The sequence below is a fragment of the Lactuca virosa genome, chromosome 4 (assembly GCF_052849685.1).
Source record: "Lactuca virosa cultivar CGN04683 chromosome 4, Lactuca_virosa_CGN04683_v6, whole genome shotgun sequence".
Lineage (NCBI taxonomy): Eukaryota > Viridiplantae > Streptophyta > Magnoliopsida > Asterales > Asteraceae > Lactuca > Lactuca virosa.
The window spans coordinates 441,279,070-441,292,621 of NC_136429.1; positions in this window are offsets into that span (position 1 = coordinate 441,279,070).

Genomic DNA, 13,552 nt, shown 5'->3' on the forward strand with positions numbered 1-13,552 from the left:
ACCAAAGGAAACATTGTTATGTTGATCCAAGAGGGGTCATCACCCAGTTTACATCTCGTTGTTCATTATATTGCTAGGGATTGCTTATCAGAACGAATTTCTCTAAAAGGAGTACCTAATCTCTTGTCTAGTAGAGAGTTATAGGTAGCAGTGTTGGAATTGCGATTCTATTTCGGGTGGGAACCCAGGTTATTAGCAGTTGAGTAGCTAGTTGGGAGAAAGTGCAAAGAACTCGGCAATGATCCAGTATGGGTGGTCTGTCAGGACGCCAGACCATTTTGAGACTCCAGATTTCGGATGGAGTGAGTGTGATCATATTGTAAGGGATTCGTTTATTTTCAGGTTTTAGAACCATGCGAGGGTTGGTTACAGTTTCCTTGGAAAGGCTGGGGTTATGCTAGTAGTTGTGGCTGTGTTCTTCAAGTTGACTGGTGTGTAAGGGATGATAAGAAACGATTTCGAGGACGAAATCAAATTTAAGTGGGGGAGAGTTGTAACATCCCATTTAAAATATAATAGTTAAATAGTAAACCTGGAACCCTGAGAAGCAATTATTATTATTATTATATGTTATTATAGTCCAAAATCAGATAACAATAAGTGGAGTGTTGATTCGGGGTGCCATATGATAGTTTTGAATTCCGCGGGTTAAAAGAGTAAATATCGGGCTTATTCTGAGAAGGATTCTTGAAGCCAGGGTAGAAATGGTAATTTATGGATCTTAATTGAGAATAATTTGTAGAGGAGGGGTTATTTTGTAACTGATGGACTTATATTGAAAAGAATTATGGGAGCAAGGGTTTAAATGGTAAGTATTGGATTTATTTTGAAAAGAGTATGGGAAGGAGGGCCATTTTGGCCATTATTGGGATACATTCTTAAGGGCTCGGGGTATTTAGCTGTGTTATCCCCGTCAAACCCTAACCCTACACACTGAAGATGTAGCCGTCACCCCCCCACCTCTCTTCAGCCGCCACCGTTCGCCCTTTTTCCGTTCCGACCGACCAAGACCACCACAGACTCGTTGTAGCGAACCACCGACGGCCATCTTCGTCTCTTGCTACGCTGAGTCGCCCTGCTTTAGCGGCTGTTTTTCCTTCCCGGCGAACTCGAGTAGACGTTCGTCCCCCACCATCTTCTTCTTCTTCTGTCGCTGCAAAGCTGCCATTTCGGGCGGCTGTTGCGGCTGAGGTTCTCCCCTGATGGCCATGCACCACCATTCGTGTTGTTGAGTCCGTCCGACGCTGCTATCGTCGGTTGCTCGTGTATGCTACCATTACCCCGACTGCCAGAAGCCGCCTTGGAAGTGGCTGAGACCGGAGTACGCTCAGTGTTGCTTGATGGGGATTCAAGGAAACTCGCCACCACCGTGAGGTGGTGGCTGTCATCACAATCGCCGATGTTGCTGCCTCTAGATGTCCGTTTGGGTGTGTGTGTGCTATTAGTGAGTGTGTATGTGTTTATAAGTGTGTTTGTGTGTGTTGGTTAATTGGGGTTTAGCATTGTAATTGTAACAAAAGAGGAATAATGAAAAGAACCTAAACTACCTCCATAGGGTGGTGGCTGCCGCCTCCTGCCGCCACCGGCCGCCGTGTCGGGTGGCGGTGTGCTTGTCTTGTTGTGTTTGACTCGTTTGGGGGATGTTTGGACAATTTGGAATCAAGGAAACCCTAAAGGGTCCAAAGAAACCCTAGTGGGCCCAATGGAACCTTAATGGGCCAATAAGGCCCAATCTGACCTAAAAGCCCAACCAATGGACTAATGAACTAGTATTGGGTTGGAAAAACCCTAAGGGCATAAAACCCTAACTTGTGGAAATTGATCGGGACACACACACGAGAATTATTTAATAAACTTGAAATATTAAATAATAATCATTGGCAAACTAACTTAAGGCAATAATGGACTTAATGGATTAAGTCCTTAATGGGTTATGTAAGAAACACTTAACCCTAATCATCATTTCATGTGAAAACCCTAATTTTGGGATTATGGGCTTGGACTTATCGAGACCCACATTTGGGCCGTTGGAATGGAATCGTGTATTAAGCCCAATCATAACATATGACTTAGTTAGTAAAGTAAGAGACTTAATGGATTAAGTCCTTAATGGGTTATGTGAGAAACACTTAACCCTAATTGTCACCTTATATGAAACCCTAATTTCTTTTGGGCCTTTCTATTGGGCTTTGGTAATTGGATTATTAATGGGCCATCCAAGAATAATCATAAGGGCTAGAATATGTTGATGGGCTTAGGGTAAGGCCCATATGAGGGTGTGGGCCCAATTTGGAAAATTGGGTCATATGTTGGGCTTTGGCCCATTACTTGACTATTGAGTCTTTAGTGTGTGAGTTGGACTTTGGGCTTGGAACCCAATTATTAATTGGGTGTTGTTTGATGTTGACAGTTCGGGAATCTGTCAACCAGCAGCTGGAGTTTTATCGGCGGGACTTCAGTAGTGCCAAGTGAGTTATCCTCACTATATCAACAGGGTCTAAGGCACCAAGGCCGGCCCTTTACGGATTGTATTCGGATTATTGCATGTTATGCTTACTGATTTACATCCTGGTAGTTAGGATGGTGATATGCTATGCTTTAGTGACCCGGTTGGGTCGGTATCCTGGTATATAGGATGATGCTATGTTAGTGACCTGTTAGGTCGATATCATGGTTATGGATTGTTGTTATGCTTTGTGATCTGTTAGATCGGTTTGACCGTTATATACATGCTAGTGCTATATGATATCTATGTGAACATGATTGTCCTGGTTATAGGATAATGCTATGTTAGTGACCGGTTAGGTCAGTATCCCGGTTATTGGGATGTTGCAATGATTAGTGATCTGTTAGATCGGTTTGACTGTTATATAATATGAGTTAGCGTATGATATTTATGAGCACATGTTTGTTTGATTGGGGGTTGGGTTGAGGCGGTCCTACTTTGTGCTGAAGGCCAACATACCCGGTGAGCGGTCCGGATAGGCTGTAGGCCCTACGAGGCGGTCCAGTCATGCCGAAGGCTCGGGAGCGGTCCAGATAGACTGTAGGCCGTGTAAGGCGGTCCAGTCAGGCTGAAGGCTCTTTATGCATGCTGTTCTGTATTGGTTATATGATATGGTTATGTTTGTATGGCGTTGGTATTTTGGGGAAACTCACTAAGCTTCGGGCTTACAGTTGTTGATTTTATTTAAGGTATTTCTGATGATCGCGGGAAGGCGAAGGCGTGATCGTGCACCTCCTTATATTTTCATGATTGATTTGGGGATACTCTGGTGTCTGAACTATTTTGAAAACAAATTGTAATAACTTAATGGTTTTAAAATGTATTAAAAAGTTTAAATTTGGCTTGAATTTTGTGGGTGTTACAAGTTGATATCAGAGCCTTGGTTTGAGTGAATTGGAGGAACATTCGTGTGAATCCAGTCTCAAATCAAGGAAAGGTTTTCAAAATGATTTCTGAAATGGTTTTCAAAATAAGTAAATGAGGATGCAGGGTATACGATCAGCCGGAGCCAGTAAGTAGACCCCAAAATACCATACAGTTATTCGATTATGTGATATGTTAGAACAACATGCTAGTACTAGGCTAGGTATCTTCAGGAATTGCATGATAGAATTGTCTGATTACATGATGCCTGCTAGCCTAGGGTTTCCTTTATGTGAGATTGACATCATTACTGTAGTTGCTTAGTGCATGCATCACAGTTATACATTATTAAGATCTTATAGCCTGAGAATCTTTGATTTGGCCTTATGTTCTGTTCTTGTTTATTGGGGGCTTAGGGTAGGATTGGATATTCGAAAGTATATAGGGTCCAGCGTTATGTATGGCTAGCATACACTAGTGCTACAAGGTTGGTGGAAGTTTCATGGATGGGTGGGTTGTGTGAGGCCGGGAGGCCAGTCATGTGATATTTAGCATTGCTCTAGGAGTGAGGATTGAGCGCTCGCTATGATTATGTACGTTGTTAGGGTATTGTGGTGATACTTGAGACAAATATGGGTAGGTGTGGAAGGTAGTATGGGCCCGTACTACTGAAAGCACAGGACCCATACGCGTAGCAAGGAAGTCACAACCCCTAGGGTTTGGTTTGGAATTGGTTCTTTGTCATTATATGGGTTATCAGAGATCTTCCTGGTGTCTTACCAGAATGGTGGTTACGATACGTCTGGACACCGGATCCAAGTTAGGATCGGGAGCTTCCAGCCAGGACAGGCCAACATTGTCAAAGGACCGTGTCAGTGAGATCATCCGGGAGGAGGTGATCGAGTTTGTATGGGGACAGTTACGGGAGATGTGTGGGTCTATTAAGACCCCCATGGTTGAGTATTTCGACGAGCGCTATGCAGCCATTGTTGAGACGGCTGTCGCAGCAGCTTCAACAACTGTAACGTCGGCAGGGGGAAGAGCCAGTCGGGCTTTCCAGTATCGGGACTTCGATAGCGGGAAGCCCCGACCTTCGGTAGGGTTTAGGACCCGGTTATAGCCATGAGGTGGCCATATGATATGGAGGGATGTTGCTTCTGATGGGTTTTTGAGCATTCTAACACTCCTATGGTGTACATGCAACGCTAGAAACCTTGGATCTATGTTTGACTATGATACATGCAAATAATTATTTTTCCAAGGTTCTTATCCTATCTAGCATGGCATGGGGAACTTGAATCAAATAAAGCTAGTAGAATTGCTTACCTTGTAGTTGTAGTTGATTGCTTGGAGTTTTAGAGCCTAGCACCAATAGTGTGGATGCCTCAAATGGAAATCACAAATCACCACAAACTTTAGTATTATCATTATACTTTTAATGAGAATTTATAAGTCCTTGTCCTACCCGTTCGGCTAACGACCCTCCACCGATCAAGGAAGCGGTGCGTGAGAGTGGACACCCATTAAGTTGCCATTTTGTAGGCAACAACCTTATACCCCCCTTATAGACCGGCTTCGTGAATGAGGCGTACTAGCGGTAAGACGACTTGATCTTATACATATATATATATATATATATATATATATATATATATATATATATTATTATTAACTTATAATATTATAAAGTATAAGGGTTGAATTTTAACTTTTAAAATTCTAGGGGTTGGAACTAAAGTTTTTAATATGACTTTACATGTTCCAAAACTTGAGGGCAAGTTTTGTAAACTTTCAAAACTTTTCATTTCTCATAACTTATGAGTTAATGGTTATTAAAAATGAAGACTCTTCATTTTTTGTAACCTATGTGTTCTTTTAATGGTTATTTATAAATGTGACTTTTGGTTATCCATAACTTAAGAACTAGTTATGGACTCCATTAAAACACATAAAGATCAAGAATTAATCTAACCAATTATTAGCACATAATTTCTATGATCTACTAAACTCATATGTTTATGAATGTCCATATCAAAAATTTCAAGAATCGTAAGTACATATACAAAACTTGAAATTTTGATACGAGCTTTTAAACAAAACTTCGATTTTCAAGGTTTTTTTTTTTTTTTTTTGGCATCAAGTATCAAATAAACAAACCAGGCTCTGATACCACTGATGGGTTTTTGAGCATTCTAACACTCCTATGGTGTACATGCAACCCTAGAAACCTTGGATCTATGTTTGACTATGATACATGCAAATAATTATTTTTCCAAGGTTCTTATCCTATCTAGCATGGCATGGGGAACTTGAATCAAATAAAGCTAGTAGAATTTCTTACCTTGTAGTTGTAGTTTATTGCTTGGAGTTTTAGAGCCTAGCACCAATAGTATGGATGCCTCAAATGGAAATCACAAATCACCACAAACTTGGAACTTTGAGAGAATAGTAATCACCTTCTTGAAATCGGCCCTCTTACTTTACTCACCACAACTCGTGTGATTTCAAGAACCAAATCCTCCTTTATATAGTGTGGTGGATTAGGGTTACATTCATGTAAACCCTAATACCCATGTCTTTTCATTTCCATGATATCCATGGGTTAAAGCTCCATGGAGTATCCATGGACTTTCCATGCAAGCCTAGCCCATTCCAAATAAGCATTAGCCCACACTATATAAATACAAGAGCCCATATTTAATTAGTCATACTTTTGATCTCTAAATTAATTCTAGATTAATTATAGATCAATACTAATTAAATAATATGATTTTATATTAATATATTAGGACTTATAATATATTAATAAATCATAACTTATACTATTCTCAAACGATTATCCATAAATTGTTCGGGTGACGTGCAACCCAAATGGACCATGTCGGGTCGGGTCAAGTACATACCAAATATAGTTATGGACTTAGACACTATATCCAACAGTCTCCCACTTGGATAAGTCTAATAACTATAGTTGCAAGTATGACTTCAGGAACCGATCAGCAATCGTAGCTCTTTAAACTCTGTTGAACTATGAAGCGCCATTTTAGATAAGTGATCATATAATCCTCTGCTCTAGATATCAGCTGGACAAATACATGGAACAAGGTCTTGCTTATTGTCCAGCATTTGTTTCCCGATTTCCGATTTGTTTGACATAGAACTTAACTGAACACATCAATTTAGTTCTGACCGGGCCCGGTACATAGGTCAAAACAAAATCATCGAGGGGCCCAGATATCACTTCTAATCCTAGAAGGAACAGATAAACTTCGACTCATATGTTTGCTCTACTACTTGCTGAATTACACACAAAAGCACGGTTTATAACATCGAGTTACCAATGCGTTTTCGTGCAATCAATGCATAACCAACTCATAGCAACAAATCATATCTCTAGGTTTGAAGACTTATATGATATTACCGTCTCACGATCACTCGAGATAAATTCCATGAAGTGATACAAGTGAGCGTGGGTTGAATCCAATACTCAGAACTTATGAGCACTCATGAGTGATGTAGCCTCGCTTTGTCTAACATCTTAGACCTCTACAAGCCAACCCATGACAGTATTGATTCATATCTACTTCCAACATATGACCGACTGTGGAGAGTTTGAATAATATGATATAAACCATAACATAATTATTCTGGAAGTCAAAACATGCAAAAAGAAATAATAGTAAACGATTGACAAGAGATAGCAACACTTTACTCATAAATAACAACTTTTATTTATCATCAAATGTCAATTACATTTTACAAATTTCAAGATTATCTAACTACTAAAACTAATATCATCCTTCAGCCCTATGCTCCGAGCATGCTGGAGATGCTTAGCCCGAGTCAGTCCCTTCGTGAGGGGATCTGCTGGGTTCTCATCCGATGATACCCTCTTTGCCACGAGGATTCCTTCTTCTATTCGATGTCTGATGAAGTGATATTTTCTGTCAATGTGTCTGGATCTCCCATGATCTCTTGGTTCCTTGGCTAAGGCAACCACACTATTGCTGTCACAGAAAATCTCCATTGGCTCCTTTATAGCTGGTACAACTCCAAGGTCTCCGAGTAAGTTCTTTAGCCATATAGCCTCCTTTGCTGCCTCGCTTGCTGCTATATACTCTGATTCACAAGTGGAATCAGCCACTGTCTCCTGCTTGGAATTTTTCCAAGTAATTGCCCCTCCGTTTAGAGTAAAGACCCAGTCCGACTGAGAGCGGAAATTATCCCTGTCAGTCTGAAAGCTAGCATCACTGTACCCTACAACTCTCAAGTCCTCACTACCACCGAGGGTATGGACCCAGTCCTTAGTCCTCCGTAGGTACTTAAGGATATTCTTTACCGCAGTCCAGTGTGCCTTGCCAGGGTTCCCCTGATACCTGCTAACCATGCTCAAAGCAAAGGCTATATCAGGTCGAGTACACGTCATAACATACATGATCGATCCTACAGCTGAAGCATAAGGTATTCGACTCATTTCTGCTATCTCAGCCTCAGTACTAGGGCTTTGTGTCTTACTCAATCTGGCGTTACTCTGGATGGGCAACTCTCCTTTCTTGGAGTTATGCATGTTGAACCTTTTCAACACATTGTCCACATAGGTGCTTTGACTAAGTCCAATTAGTCTTTTACTCCTGTTTCTCAAAATCCTTATCCCTAGGATATAGGTAGCTTCTCCAAGGTCCTTCATAGCGAAACACTTCCCAAGCCAGGACTTTACTTCCTGCAGGGTTGGGATGTCATTTCCTATGAGTAGTATGTCATCCACATACAGTACCAACAAGCTGACTATACTCCCACTAGCCTTGATATAGACACAAGATTCATCTTCACTCCTTGAAAAGCCAAATTCTTTGATTTTCTCATCAAAGCAAAGATTCCATCTGCGAGGTGCCTGTTTTAATCCATAAATGGATTTCTCGAGCTTACACACTCTACTAGGGTACTCTGTACTGACAAAACCCTCTGGCTGAACCATGTAAACATCTTCAGCCAACTTTCCATTAAGGAAAGCGGTTTTGACATCCATTTGCCATATTTCATAATCATGAAATGCAGCAATGGTTAACAGAACCCTAATAGACTTAATCTTGGCCACTGGTGAAAATGTCTCATCATAATCAACTCCCGGAGTTTGAGAATAACCATTTGCAACCAGTTGTGCCTTATAAGTGTGTACATTACCATCCATGTCGGTCTTCTTCTTGAAGATCCATTTGCACCCAACTATCTTACGATCAGGTGCATTGTCTACCAAGTTCCAAACTTGATTGTCATACATGGACTGTATCTCGCTATCCATAGCCTCTTTCCATTTAGCAGCCTCAGGGCCTGCCATGGCTTCCGTGTAGCTGTTAGGCTCATCCAGATTTACCAGTGTGTTATAACTGATAAGTGTCTCACCTTCTGCAGTAATATGAAAACCATAATAATGCTCAGGTGCATTCCTAACTCTGGTGGAATGCCTCAGAGGTGTAGATTCTTCAGTCGGCTCAATAGGAGTTTTCTCCTCAGGTTGAGGGCTAGGGTTTGAGGTTCCTTCACCACTTGACTCTTGAATTTCCTCAAGGTCAATTTGCCTCCCACTGTCTCCTTGGCTCATGAATTCTCTCTCTCGAAAGAATTCTCTTCAAACTACACAGACCACATTATCACTGGGTCTGTAGAAGATGTAACCAAAGGGTTTCTGTGGGTAGCCGATGAAAATACACCTTTCGCTTCGGGGTTCGAGCTTATCGTGAGTCTCGCGTCTCACGAAAGCCTCGCAACCCCAAATCTTGATGTGGTCTAGATTGGGAACTTTTCCAGTCCACACCTCGTGAGGTGTTTTGGCAACCTTCTTTGTAGGGACTAGATTAAGGATATGGGCGGCAGTCTCTAAGGCATACCCCCAAAATGAGATTGGTAGCGAAGCTCGACTCATCATGGAACAAACCATGTCCAACAAGGTCCGATTGCGCCTCTCAGCTACACCATTCAACTGTGGTGTCCTAGGAGGTGTCAATTGTGAGACAATCCCACATTCCTTAAGATAGTCAAGGAACTCAGTACTAAGATACTCACCACCACGATCGGATCAAAGCATCTTAATGTTCCTGCCCAACTGATTCTCCACTTCTTGCTTAAACTGTTTGAATTTCTCAAAGGTTTCTGACTTATGCTTGATTAGGTAGACATATCCATATCTACTAAAATCATCAGTAAAAGTCACATAGAACCGATTAGCATCTCTTGTGGCGGTTCTGAAGGGTCCACACACATCCGTGTGTATGAGGTCCAACAAACCTTCACCCCTAGCAAAAGTGCCAGTAAAAGGTGACTTTGTCATTTTACCAAGCAAACAAGATTCACAACTATCATGTGACTTTAGGTCAAATGACTCAAAGACTCCATCCTTTTGGAGTTGGCCTATGCGTTTCTTGCTTACATGTCCAAGACGACAATGCCATCAGGATGCTTTATCTAAGCTAGTGGAATAGTTAATACACAATACATTATTTCCTAGATTATCAACAACAGATACAGTTTCATACACGCCATCACAAGGTAATTCTTTAAAATAAAGAACATTATTAAAGAAAGCATCAATACTACCATTATTATTATGAAAATAAAAGGTAAAACCTTGTTTATACAATGCATGAAAGGAAATAACATTTCTTGCCATTTCTGGCGAATAATAACATTTATTCAAATCTAATGTAAACCCACTATTTAGCACTAAGGAATAAACTCCTATCTTGGTGACAGGTGAAGCTTTCCTGTTTCCCGTGATCAAGTTTATCTTTCCCTGCTCCACATTCTCACTTCTTTTTAGTCCCTGCAAATCACAACATATGTGAATACCACAACCTGTATCAAGGACCCAAGACTTAGAATGAGGTGAGTTATTAGACAATATAGTGTATATACCTGCATGGTTGGGTTTTACTTTCCCATCCTTCAAATCTTGCTGGTACTTTGGGCAGTTTCGCTTCCAGTGCGACTTTTCATGGCAATAGAAGCATTCAGCCTCATTAGGGTTAGCAGAAGGAGTGACAAAACCTTTCTTGGTTTTGCTTGAAGAGGAGCCTTCAAGGGTCTTACCCTTGGTACCCTTAGAAGGTTTCTTTCTCTTCTTCCCTTTGCCATGCCCGATTGCCAAGACATTGGCCGCAGTTGGAGTAGGAGTAGGAGTAGTAACAACCGACTTACCCTTTAGACCACTTTTGGCGGTCTTCAAGAGTCCTTGAAGTTTGCTGAGGGTGACTTCTTCCTTGTTCATGTGATATGTCATGCGGAATTGATCATAACACGATGGCAAGGAGTGCAAAATGATGTCTATTGCTAACTCCTCAGGGAAGTTCACATTCAGCTTCAGTAAACGGTCCACATACCTTTGCATTTTATGCATGTGGCCCGTGATGGGTTCACCATCCTTCATTCGGGTTGTTATCATGGAGGAGATTATTTCATATCGCTCTTGACGAGCACTTTGATGGTAGCGGTCCATCAAGTCCTGGTGCATCTCAAAAGGATAATAGTCCTCATAGGACTTTTGGAGCTCGGCTGTCATGTTGGCCATCATGATGCATGCCACTTTTGTAGCATCTCTTTCATGTACCTCATATTCAGCAAGCTCTTCAGGAGTAGCAGTTGGCTCGGGTACCTTCAGCTCCTTGTCGAGAACATATTCTTTGTTCTCATACCGAGTGACCATCCTGATGTTTCTTATCCAATCTGTAAAGTTGGACCCATCAAAGATGACTCTCCCACAAAGATTCGTGAGAAAGAAGGAGCTAGTAGGGTTTGAGCCAGAAGCATTGTTATTGGAAGACATCTGAAAAGAAGAGGGAATATATTAGATTAGATATAGAGATAGTCCTTAAAAAACACCCAAATGTAATATTAAGGCTAGGACCCAACACAATATTTTATAACTTAGAAGAGGGATGCTGTAATCTAAGCTATAAGATATTTGAAGGTAGGTGAATGACGATTCACCAATTTCCACCATGAAAAACGAAATATTTAATTAGGTTTTAATTGGTTTAGAAACTCCTAGATTCTTTGAGATTCATTGAACTTTCTTCAATGGCATGTTTCAATCTCGAGTGTGCCCTTCAAGTTTTGTGACTGGGATGCCGAGGATCACAAAACAAGGTGTGAAGTAACCATGCAAATTACTTGGTACCCTTAATGTATTACCCCTCAATCGATGTGCCGGTTAACCACACACGCTCCATCGATACTATGATAAACATTAAGTCACCCTTTACCTACCTTTTTAAGTTGAAGTTAGTGTGCCGGTTAACCACACACGCTCCACTAACGACTTAAACAAAGTGTAAAGTGTAATTTCATGGATTAGCACCTTATTCACATTTTCCTAAAATAACTAAGATTGGGAATTCAATAAAGTTTAGTTACTTTAGTATTATCATTATACTTTTAATGAGAATTTATAAGTCCTTGTCCTACCCGTTCGTCTAACGACCCTCCACCGATCAAGGAAGCGGTGCGTGAGAGTGGACACCCATTAAGTTGCCATTTTATAGGCAACAACCTTATACCCCCCTTATAGACCGGCTTCGTGAATGAGGCGTACTAGCGGTAAGACAACTTGATCTTATACATATATATATATATATATATATATATATATATATATATATATATATATATATATATATATATATATATTATTAACTTATAATATTATAAAGTATAAGGGTTGAATTTTAACTTTTAAAATTCTAGGGGTTGGAACTAAAGTTTTTAATATGACTTTACATGTTCCAAAACTTGAGGGCAAGTTTTGTAAACTTTCAAAACTTTTCATTTCTCATAACTTATGAGTTAATGGTTATTAAAAATGAAGACTCTTCATTTTTTGTAACCTATGTGTTCTTTTAATGGTTATTTATAAATGTGACTTTTGGTTATCCATAACTTAAGAACTAGTTATGGACTCAATTAAAACACATAAAGATCAAGAATTAATCTAACCAATTATTAGCACTTAATTTCTATGATCCACTAAACTCATATGTTTATGAATGTCCATATCAAAAATTTCAAGAATCGTAAGTACATATACAAAACTTGAAATTTTGATACGAGCTTTTGAACAAAACTTCGATTTTCAAGGTTTTTTTTTTTTTTTTTTTTTTTGCATCAAGTATCAAATAAACAAACCAGGCTCTGATACCACTGATGGGTTTTTGAGCATTCTAACACTCCTATGGTGTACATGCAACCCTAGAAACCTTGGATCTATGTTTGACTATGATACATGCAAATAATTATTTTTCCAAGGTTCTTATCCTATCTAGCATGGCATGGGGAACTTGAATCAAATAAAGCTAGTAGAATTGCTTACCTTGTAGTTGTAGTTTATTGCTTGGAGTTTTAGAGCCTAGCACCAATAGTGTGGATGCCTCAAATGGAAATCACAAATCACCACAAACTTGGAACTTTGAGAGAATAGTAATCACCTTCTTGAAATCGGCCCTCTTACTTTACTCACAACAACTCGTGTGATTTCAAGAACCAAATCCTCCTTTATATAGTGTGGTGGATTAGGGTTACATTCATGTAAACCCTAATACCCATGTCTTTTCATTTCCATGAGATCCATGGGTTAAAGCTCCATGGAGTATCCATGGACTTTCCATGCAAGCCTAGCCCATTCCAAATAAGCATTAGCCCACACTATATAAATACATGAGCCCATATTTAATTAGTCATACTTTTGATCTCTAAATTAATTCTAGATTAACTATAGATCAATACTAATTAAATAATATGATTTTATATTAATATAGTAGGACTTATAATATATTAATAAATCATAACTTATACTATTCTCAAACGATTATCCATAAATTGTTCGGGTGAAGTGCAACCCAAATGGACCATGCCGGGTCGGGTCAAGTACATACCAAATATAGTTATAGACTTAGACATTATATCCAACAGCTTCACATGTTCATGTCCTACTGACCAGAAGGTCAGGCACGCTCTGAACCTGCTAAGGTTCGGGGCGAAGGACTGGTGGGAACTTGTTACTGGGACGTGATCTGATAAGCAGAGGGCTGCAGTTATCTGGGATCAGAAAGATGATCTGTACTCGTTATATTTGTGACACCCCCAAACCAGAATGGCGGAAACATTCGGGGGCGGATGACTTCACGTAGTATCAAA